The following is a 12275-nucleotide window of genomic DNA, read 5'->3' as shown; positions in this document are numbered from 1 at the left end:
ACAGGCAGGATAGCACAGACCATGGCCTTTGTTGAATCAGTTATGGATCACTGGTCGGTGCAAGTGGTTTACACCTACCCACTGAGCCTTGCGGAGCACTCACTCAGGGTTTGGAGTCGGTATCTGGATTAAAAATCCCATGCCTCGACTGGGATCCGAACCCAGTACCTACCAGCCTGTAGACCGATGGCCTAACCACGATGCCACCGAGGCCGGCGTGTGTGTGTGTGTATATATATATATATTATATATATATATATATATATATATATATATATATATATATATATATATATATATATATATATATATATATATATATATATATATATTGTAAGTTGTCATGCCCCATACGCCATTTAACACGTGTGTTACTTAGAGAATCTGTTCAGGGCAAGAGTTATGGTAACAGGTTAACGAAAGAGCATTCAGTATCCTGCAGATTTCTTGCACCAAACGAGCAAAACGTGGGGTGCGAATTTAGCACCTACCTTCAAATCTGAAATCTAATAAACCACTACATACACCGAAAGCAGTAATGTTTTGTTTAACGACACCACTAGAGCACATTGATTTATGAATCATCGGTTATTGGATGTCAAACATATGGTCATCTTGACAGTCACTGAGAGGACCATCCTTCAGACAGGATAGCACATACCACGGCCTTTAATATACCAGTCGTGGTGCACTGGCTAGAGCGAGAAATAGCCCAATGGGCCCACCGACTGGGATCGATCCTAGACCAACTGCGCATTAAACGAGTGTTTTACCACTGGGCTACGTCTCGCCCATAGTCATCTACAAATGTACCTGCGGAATTAAACCATTCAAATGGTTATACATGTAATATAAAGGATATCTATATACAAGTTAAGCCACTAACACCACCAACACTAAAAACGCATTTGATCCGCTCATGACATAAACAGTGCATGTACATCTCACCGTTAAACAAAATATCCTTGACTAATTTGATTTTCGCTTCTGTTTCAAGTTGGAGTAGCCTTCCTCCTTCCTTTGTACAATTTGCCCTGGCGTCTTCAGCAGTGAGTTTACTGTCGTTGCTGTGTCTATAACACACCTTAGCGTCTCCATTGATGCTCTTTTTATAGCTGTAGTCTGCCCGCCTACTACAGAGAGTCTGAAGTGTAACACCTGAAAGTATAGAAACATACACCGTGTAATAAAAGTAATTTAGATATGATGGTTGGTAGGTTATAGTCAGTCAGCCGGTAAAATTAATTAGACAGTGAGACAGACAGACAGTCAGTGAGACAGACAGACAGACAGACAGTCAGTCTGACAGAGACAGACCGACAGAGTAGTAACAATACCAAGCAAACAAGCAGTAGCAATAGCAAGAAAACAAGCAGTAGCAATAGCAAGCAAACACGTAGTAGCAATAGCAAGAAAACAAGCAGTAGCAATAGCAAGCAAATAAGCAGTAGCAATAGCATGAAAACAAGCAGTAGCAACAGCAAGCAAACAAGCAGTAGCAATAGTAAGCAAACAAGCAGTAGTAATAGCAAGCAAACAAGCAGTAGTAATAGCAAGCAAACAAGCAGTAGCAATAGCAAGCAAACAAGCAGTAGTAATAGCAAGCAAACAAGCAGTAGCAATAGCAAGCAAACAAGCAGTAGCAATAGCAAGCAAACAAGCAGTAGCAATAGCAAGCAAACAAGTAGTAGTAATAGCAAGCAAAAAAGCAGTAGTAATAGCAAGCAAACAAGCAGTAGTAATAGCAAGCAAACAAGCAGTAGTAATAGCAAACAAACAAGCAGTAGCAATAACATGAAAACAAGCAGTAGCAACAGCAAGCAAACAAGCAGTAGCAATAGCAAGCAAACAAGCAGTAGCAATAGCAAGCAAACAAGTAGTAGCAATAGCAAACAAACAAGCAGTAATAATGGCAAGAAAACAAGCAGTAGCAATAACAAGAAAACAAGCAGTAATAATGGCAAGAAAACAAGCAGTAGCAATAACAAGAAAACAAGCAGTAGCAATAGCAAACAAACAAGTAGTAGCAATAGCAAGAAAACAAGCAGTAGTAATAGCAAGCAAACAAGCAGTAGCAATAACAAGAAAACAAGCAGTAGCAATAGCAAACAAACAAGTAGTAGCAAAAGCAAGAAAACAAGCAGTAGTAATAGCAAGCAAACAAGCAGTAGTAATAGCAAACAAACAAGCAGTAGCAATAGCAAGAAAACAAGCAGTAGCAATAGCAAGCAAACAAGCAGTAGCAATAGCAAGCAATAGTGACACCATTAGTGCCAGTGGTATAGCAGTAGCAGAAAGAGTAACAGTGACAGTAGCAATAGCAGTGGTAGTAGCAGTAGCAGTACCAGTGACACCATTAGTGCCAGTGGTATAGCAGTAGCAGCACAGCAGCAACAGCAGCAACAGCAGTAACAGTGGCAGTGCCAGTAGCAAGGGCAGCAGCAGCAGTAACGACATTCAATTTTCACTTCAACTTATTTTCGTGCTTATATCCAATTAATGTTCAAACATGCTGTCCTGGGAACACACCTCAACTATTTGGGCTGCGTGTCCAGGACAGTGGGTAAGTTGTTAGTTGGTTAGTGGTTAGTGAGAGAGAAGAGGATGTAGTAGCCTTACACCTACCCACTGAGCTCTTAAAAACTCGCTCTTGGTTGGAGCTCGTACCAGGCTGCGAATCCTAAATCTACCAGCCTGTAGTCCGATGGCTTAACCACTGCGCCACCGAGGCCAGTAACGACATTCAGTGATCTCTTGAACACTCGTTCTTAAATTAGGTGTCATAACTCGGACGCTTGCATCTAACCCTACTCAAAACATTAAATATATTTAATTTTTATCACGTCATGGAAATCTAACTTACCATCAGCAGATAATATGTAGTACCTAGACACTGCTTCGAAAGTGGCATTTGCTGGGTCCTGCAATACACTGTAGTGTAGTTGACATCTGAAGGACTTTTTGCTGTAGAAGAATGAAGCGCAGTTTACAGTCCTGAAACAGACAGACGCGCAGACAGCCGCCGTTTGGACATCTGGGAGTACCTTCAGAAGATCCTGGGATAGGATTTTATCCTGGAAGTCGGCCACGGGCACCGCTTTACGGTTACACCGTGAGTCTGACTCTTCCAATGACTTGTTGATAAAAAGGATGAAGCACAACACAGTGAGAAGAAAATATCGAATCACAAACTTCATTGTTAATAATGTTGGGCTAAATGAAAGTATGTTAGCCAATAATTAATTACTTGGTTACTGGAGAAAATGTTTCTTCTCTTAATACATCCAGAAATATCACGGCTTAACACAGGTACTTCACTTATATACCATATGGAAGTGCATGTATATTTGAAAACAGGTTTCGCTTGAACGATTTGTTTAGCAGATAATTTTAAGGTGCTTTCTCACAGCAAGAATTATAGTAACAGTTTATAGAACATGACATTTTGTAACTTATACACAAATATATAACGACTATAAATCGCTTTAGCTGCCTTAAGCTGTTAGATAATAGTACATAATATTACCATTGTACTTTGGATTCATCTGTCGTTTGCATGTCATTTAAAATAAAACAATTTAAATTACATAGAATTTCAAACTAATAAAAATGTGAACCATCAGGCCTGAAAGTTAGGTACAATTTAAGTTAAAATACAAAGAAGACATGTATTCATTAAAACTACAGGTAGATTTAATAATCATAGTTGTATTATAATAGCATTGATATCTTTGTTTAAGCTGCTGTTAACTGTAGGGTTTTACCTAAAAATAAAACAACATATCGTAGTTGTAGCGGCTCATAAGCATGCAGTTACATACAATTATACAAAACACATATATAAACAATCATCAATATAACAAGTGTGTATGTATGTTGCGATCTTAAATGCAATGAACATTTAAAATATTTTTCAAGATTACAAAGTTCTTTTCTATTCTGAAAAGACAATAATACTATTAATTTAAAAACAGATGGTTTTAACCAGTAGTATTTTCTAACATATAATGATCAAATGTATAAATACAATGGACATATTAGAATAAAATGAAAATGTGATATTTCAGTTCCATATGTCCCTTCCTAAATGAGTAAATTGTGGGCTGATACTCGATATTTTGTGATGAGGTTGTAATGACTAACAAATAATATTGTCTATAATTGTGCCTGCCTGAGTGCAATACAAATGAACTGTTAATCAGTGTGTGTGTGTGTGTGGGGGGGGGGGGGGGGTATTGCAACTTGATGCAAATACATAAACAAAACAGATGTTAGTAACAAAAACTGCGGCGTGCCTTAAACAATATAACGATATATATAGAGATTATTACACGAGCTTGTGTGTCGTACTGATATTACGAAACTCATGTCAGGATACTTGTATTGCCCGACCGGTAAATAGAGATTATTATACGAGCTTGTGTGTCGTACTGATTTTACGAAACAAGTGTCAGGATAATTGTATTATCTGAGCGAGAGCGAGGGTAATACATGAATCCTGACACGAGATTCATAACATCAGTATGATTCACACACGAGTGTAATAATTTCTTTATTATCTACATTATCCAAAATATTATTTTTTATTAATAACAAGCTGGGACAAAATCAAAACGTTTCAAAGCAACTAGAATGAGACGACGAAACGACGTCATTTTCCCAAATTACATCAATTTGGTAAGTGTTTAAACAGATCTAAGACTGGGGAAGCTGCATTAAATTATGACGTCACTTCACAAAATGACGTCATTCGTTGTGCACATGAAATCATTATGACACACGTGTGTCATACTGATTATAGTTCCCTGAATATCTTGAACTATGTGGATAATAATATCTATATATCTTTTTAAAATTAAAATGAATCAAATACAGGAACGTACACTATATAACATGCACATGCCATTCTGAAAGCCCTCCTAAACATATTACTATTTGATAATTCGCATAAGAAAGATCTCTGTTGTTATCTTTCTTTCTTTCTTTCACACACACTATCTCTCTCTCTCTCTCTCTCTCTCTCTCTCTCTCTCTCTCTCTCTCTCTCTCTCTCTCTCTCTCTGCTAAAATTGTAACGAATTCGGCGTGCACAATGTGTATATATAACATCGTTATAAATCGCACCGTGAAAACGCATCCTGTGTGCAGTACTGATAAGCGATATATATTCAGAAATAAACAGACAGGTCCATTAGTATTTGATTTTATGGTATAATGATTAAAAGCAAATTTCTGTTACGGTGACATAAACATCTTTTGAAATGTGCATTAGCAAGCAGTTACACTAATGAGAGAAAATGGTTGTATCGATATTACCTTGAAATTTTAATGACACACAGTTTGCAGATGATTTTATTTCATACCCCGAACATATACGAAATAACAGACAATAGCTCTTATGGTTAAAAACAATCCAAACAGCAAAGGTCTTTCCATCAATAATGAACATCTCCTAATGACACAATATGCTGATGACACTGAGCTTGGATTGTTGCCCAAAAACAACTGTGAATCTAAGTGGAGACCTCTTTTCTGGCAGATATGTATACAAACCGTTTTTAACTTTGAGAATCTAAAGTCATTGTTAGTTGCCCATTGATGAAGTTTATTCAAACAAAGCTGCAACTTACGTTCAATGATATTCATACTGAATGATCTATATCAAATCTGAAAATCATCGACATATAACGCGCAATCCACACAAGGTGTTAAACACTGGGTGATGTTCTTAATTTTCACAGAAAATAGAATTACATACAGGATGCCATCTTCTGTGGGTGAATGTCAGACAAAGTCGACCCCACCCGGACTTTAAAATTCTGCCATGGAGGTCATTTAAAATCCCATACTTCCACTTGGTATTGTAAGCTTTCTCCAGATAAAAAAAACAATCCACTGAAACCAAGTGCTGATTTATGGATAAAAGATTCGCTAAAAAAACGTTTCACATCTAACAAGATCATCAATCGTGCTACGTCTAGATCTGAATCCACATTGCACGTTAGTAAGCAATTTGAGGGATTCAAGATACCAGACAAGTTGACGATTGATCATGCGTTTAATGGTTTTACAAATCAAAGCGATAGGGCGATAACTAGTAGGATTAGATTATCAATTATCTAATGCCTGTGTTTTATGATAAAACTTCAGTTCATTCCTATTCAATACATGTTTTCTTTTGGCTTAAAACAACTTGTGCTTTTCTGAAAATCTGACCCTACCTAGAATTTGTATACATATGTAGATGGAAAGTGTACATACATAACCTTTTATTTGGAACCGCATTAATTAATGTAGCAAAACACTTTTTTTTAAAGCGCCAATGAACCTTACCTAAAAGCAATTCAGTGAAGGGTTTCTTAGGCTTTTTGTACGCATGATAACAACCCGTATCCCAACAGTCTTCATATATAATTCATCTTCTAAAAGTCATGAAGTGTACCGTAATTGTGTGTGTTTTCAATGCTTTTTCTTTCTACCAGCAATATCTAAAGCTATTTGCATAGCACAATAATTATTTTATAGTCTATTTTGAAATTTTCAAAATGTTCGTTTTGATCTTCCTATTTAAAAAACAAAACAAATTCAAATATTAGGATGCTTTGTTGAAATAATTGTATATAAATTACGGTGGGTCTATTGGGCTATTTCTTGTTCCAGCCAGGGAACCACGATGGGTATATCGAAGGCTGTGGTATGTGCTATCCTATCTGTGGGATGGTTCATATAAAAGATCCCTTGCTACTAATTAAAAAACAATGTAGCGGGTTTTCTCTTTAAGAATATGTCAAAGTCACCACATATTTGACACCCAATAGGCGATAATTAATAAAGTGGTGTCTTTAAACATGGGTAGGTGTAAGGTCTTTAAGTTTAAGCTGAAATAAATGTAATTTATTAGTGCAAGACTTAGTGTACATTATCTCCTAGTGCTGGTGGCGTAGTGGAGTATGGCATGACATGGATGTTGTAATGTTAATTGTGACGTATTCCGCAAACACGTAACCAGGATTTATGATACCTACGAGTGGTGGGGGTGTCCCGATGCCCACACCATCTCATGGCTACACCAAGTATGTTTTATTGCTCCAGAAATTAATAGGACCGCTTAATAGGATCGAGGTGCACCCAACTTTTGATAGAGAAGTGAACACCACAAGTCCTGTTATTGGTGATAAGTGTGTGTTGGTTGTAAAAGAAAAGAAAAGAAGTTTCATCTGGGCAAAAACTACGTAATTTTATTTCATCTAGTACCACTGTGTCAAGTAGCCTTGTGCTTGAAACATGTATGGGGTATCTGTAAAAAGAAGTACGCAAAAAGAAATCTTTTATATGCACCAACTCACAGACAGGATTGTACATACCATGACTTTTCTCACACCAGTTATGGAGCACTGGCTGGAACGAGAAATATTTAAATGTTATGTAATATTAATTTATTTCAATATATTCCACTAAAATATTCTTGAATGGTAGCTTCATTTGGTTGGTATTACTTAGTTTAACCCTTCTCATGTTCAGAATGCAAGATGGGGTGCTCGTCCGTGAAAACATGTGGTACACGTCAGTAACACAACACGACACGATAGCACTAGGTTGTCAGAAACTAACTACTCGATCAGTATATTGTCAAATATATTTCTCATTTCGTAGACAGCATATATAGGCTACCTATATTTGTTATTAAGCCAATAACATTTAAAAAATAATAATTATCTAAGATTTGTATACGTATAACTAAGCGTATTGTAAAATATTTAGAAAATATATAACGTGTAACGAATTATAGTTCATTTCCTTATTGTATGCCACGCGTTGTGATACTTCTCTAAGCCGGGGACATCTTTGTGACCATGAATACATTATTTATGTAAATCCCCAAGAAGTATACCATTACTATGATTTACAAATACTGAATCATTCACCAACAAAGCGAATGTGGGCAACAGCAACGTTAGTAGTGGTGGCATCAACAACTACACGAAGGAAGGAACTATTTTAACGACACACTCAACACAATTATTTACGGTTATATGGCGTCAGACATATAGTTAAATACCATGCAGATATTAACAGAGGAAACCCGCTGTCGCCACTTCATGGGTTACTCTTTTCGATCAGCAACAAGGAATCTTTTATATGCACCATCCCACAGATAGGATAGTCCATTCCACGGCCTTTGTTACACCAGTTGTGGAGCACTGACTGGAACGAGAAATAGCTCAACGGGTCAACATATACAGCGACAACACATTTATTTAAACTCAGATCATACATAAATAATACTTCAAGACCAAACAACTATTGTTTGCCAAGTACACACAACAGCTGCAGATACACTGTAGTCAAAACAATATATCAATACGCGTGGACGTTTAAATCGTTTCATTCGCGTTACAAAATGGTTCACGAATTTGATATTAATTGGTTTAATGAAATAAAACTTTTGTATATAAGAATAGTCTGTATAGGATATATTACTAAATCTTGTTTCATTTCAACAGTTATTTTGGATCAAGAGAAGTAATAAAGCCAAAACCAATCTCTGCAAAAATAAAGAAATATAATAAGTATGTGGTATAACAATTATCAATCTAAAAATAAGCATATTTACAATTCATATCAGAATGACACTACTACTGCATAAAATTACATTAAGGTAAAACGTATTTCAAATGTGTACAATCAAATAAAACATTAATGAAACACATTAGTATCCATAAAATAATTAATTAACACGTTATCACAATATATAACATTCTATTGGATATGAATTACAAAATAATTAAATATAAAATAATTGTAGTAAAGACATATTTTGCCCATCGATGCAACAGTATCAAACGAGCGAGGTTTAAGAGTTTTCAACCAACATCACTCGTAATGAAGTTGTAACCTAATTAAAATAGATTTATTTAACAATAAATACCAAAACAAAGAATAATACATGTACGTATTTTCAGATAAACCTTTTTTATAATTATTATTCTCAAATACTTAAATGAAATATTAAACAGAATGCACAACTTATACGTCTATTTTTAACATTACTAAGTTTAATTATATTTATTTTAATTATATTTTTAAAAAGTATTAATATAACATGTGTTTAGTATATTAAATTAAACTATTCAAGATGCAAGACACAAAATAATCACCAGCAAAAGAAACAATAATCAACATGCAAATCATTGACAACAGAAACACCACCTTCATATATCAAGTGGTCATCGTAATGGTCAGCAATTCAGTAGCGCATCCAGGGGGCAGGGGTAAGAGGCGAGATCAGTAATCACGTTTGGACCCCCCCCCCCCCCCCCCCCCCCCCCATTTCAGAAATCCTGCATCCGCGCTTCCAACTGAGCCAAGCAAACAGAGATAGCAAATGATACAGACGTTACATGAAACCAAACAATGACCCAGTAATAAGGCCCAGGTAAAACACGCAATGTGAAACTGACCATAGAATGACCACCTTCAAATATAAGATAATCATTGTCATGTTCAACATCTGAATCAAAAGACAATTAATAAAAACGGGCATAACAAGAAAACAAGAAACGACATAGAGGTAAAACACCCAATATAAAACTGATCACATAAGTAATTATAAGGCACAAAAAGAATCATATATAATGAAGAAAATACGTTAAAGGCGCAGACCCTAGTTTCAGCCAGTGAGAATGGACACTAAGTTTAGTTAATCTACAAACAAGAGAAGCTAAAGTCTGATGTTTAAACAGGAAAACAGCGTAAACAAATAACTAGAGCTTGTCTCGACAACCATTACTTCTCAAACGAACAATCGTTTTTAGAATTATCACAAATGCATTACAAAAACCTGGATGAAATGTTGTTTTGCTTTGGATGACCAGAATCAATTCAGGTACGAAAATTAATATTCTAATTAATAACATTTAAGTACTTCTAATTTAAGTTATCAAAAACGGTTTTAATAGAGAAATTACGTCGTAGTGTTTAACAACTAGTGTCTGTCACTTTAAGGAGCCTGTCCGCCACATTTACATGTAGCAGCTCCTCCTTTTGTGTCTGAAAAACAATTACAGTGAAAAGGTTGTATCACCAGTTACATGATCAACACGTGAACAACATTTACGTTCACATCTAGGAATATAAATCTGTCAACTCGGATTGAAATTTAGACTATGGTCGGTAGGGGATAGATAGTTAATGTTGTTTTTCTCTTTTCGGATTTTGTTTATTAGTTTTGATTTTGAATTTTTTTTTTTGATGTTGTTATTTTTGTTGTTTTGGCTTTTTGTATATTTTTTGTTTCGTTTTTCTTTCTTTTTTTTTCTTCTTTTTTTCGGGGGTGGGGGGGTGGGTGTTTTTCGTGTGGCGGGTGTGTGTGTTTTGTTTGTGAGATTCTTTTTATGAACAATAAATTAATTAAGCCTCAAGATTAATACTTTCTTTTCAAAATTCTACAGTTAGTACCTTTGTTTGAATGTCAATTGTTGTACTCTGAGCTTCGCAATCCCAGTAAATTAAATTTTCTGTACATGTTGAACGCTATAATAAACTTGTATAGTCTTTGCTAATGACATTACCACAAACTTTCAATGTCAGTACCAAAAACCAAATATATATTATTTAAAGAGGTGGAGGGAATAACACACAAAATATATAAACTCACATTAACCTTTAAGACAGAAAACAAATTACACCGCAATACAAAACAAAAATCTACGGATGTTGACACTGTTGTGTATCATTGTCAGAGTTCACTATAAGACTTTTAAAGTGGACTCCATACAAGTAATGGTATAAAAAAAATATTTCGCGGATTCCGTCGCATCTTTCAAAAAGCATTAGCACAAAAATGCCGTATTTATATGACACAAATACTCCATAAATAGGGAACAATCAAGCTGAGCAAAAACAATAAAATAAAATTAGAAATAATTTGTATTTATGTTTCAATTTTGAAAACGTTGCTGAAAAACAGCTTAAAAGTCGCAAACCCTAGTTTGAATGCACAAATGTGTAACGCATCTGGATAAACTAACAATAGAGTCAAACAAGAGTCTGTGACGACAAAACGGGGAAATACCTTCTAAAAATAGACTAGAGCTCATCCCATAACCGTTACTTCTCCTAGGTATGTGCGTTTTTATAATTATACAACATGCATTCCATGGCATTACAAATAACAGGATGGCCATAAACACCTCGGATGTACGGGCATAGACACATTAAACAACAAAATATATTAAATGTCTGATTTCAGTTATTAAAAAACCCCAGTTTTATGCTAATTATTTTCAAAACAGGTATTAAAGGTCCTATGTCGAAGTTGTAACTATAACATTTTGTTATTTTTCATTTATTGTTTAAATAAATAAATTCAAATTAATGGATCCCACAAATAATCTTTCCATAATTAATTCTAGAATAATACTTTTTAAAAAGTCTTGTACTGGACGACAAGACTGGTTTCCCGAATAATTTGTGACTAAATATAGCATCGCCACCATCTTTGTTTATTTCTCACTTGACTGCAAAACATTAGGTCTCACTACACAGATGTCATCTGCCATTGAAATTCACGTTAAATTGCTCAACTTCAAATGAAGATTGCCAATAGAACGGGTTCTCGTTGGCATTAACAACATACACTATTGCGAACATACATTATACAAGCATTTATTTTCAATCCGGTGTTTTGCTATATAACCAAGTTCAAGTTCTTTATTGCGTTACGTTTTCCAACTTATCAGCATTATAACAATGAAATACAATATTATGTACAATAGTGCGGAACAATGGTGGAGAATGACTTACATAAATACATACACATATACCGATAAAACAATCCATCTATATCTATATATATAAGCAATCGGCAATATGGGTTACACAAATACAGATATATTAAGTTGTTTGTAGTAATAGCATATCCCTCATTTTGTTCGCCTGTAGTAAGTATTTGCCAAGGTTATTTATCTCCTAACCGCACCTGGCTGTAGTACCGGTCCGAACAGATGATTCATTAACCGATTCACTCCAGCTGTCTTTTCCGCTATATAACCATGTCCCAAAAGGTCAATGCACACTATTACAAAATAACATGGGGAAAATACAGCCAGAAGGCCTACCATTAAACGTTCAAATTGTTTTAATTCTTTCCTTAAGTCAACTGTGTAGTGAGACTTTATGGGCAAACTTAGTGTGTTGAACATGTACGCATAAAACAGTGACGTCACTAATTGATGAGTATGACACACTCTGAAGATTCTCACGTAAAACATTTC

This window comes from Gigantopelta aegis, chromosome 10 (genome assembly GCF_016097555.1).
Source record: "Gigantopelta aegis isolate Gae_Host chromosome 10, Gae_host_genome, whole genome shotgun sequence".
NCBI classification, from domain to species: domain Eukaryota; kingdom Metazoa; phylum Mollusca; class Gastropoda; order Neomphalida; family Peltospiridae; genus Gigantopelta; species Gigantopelta aegis.
This window is presented reverse-complemented; position numbering follows the sequence as displayed.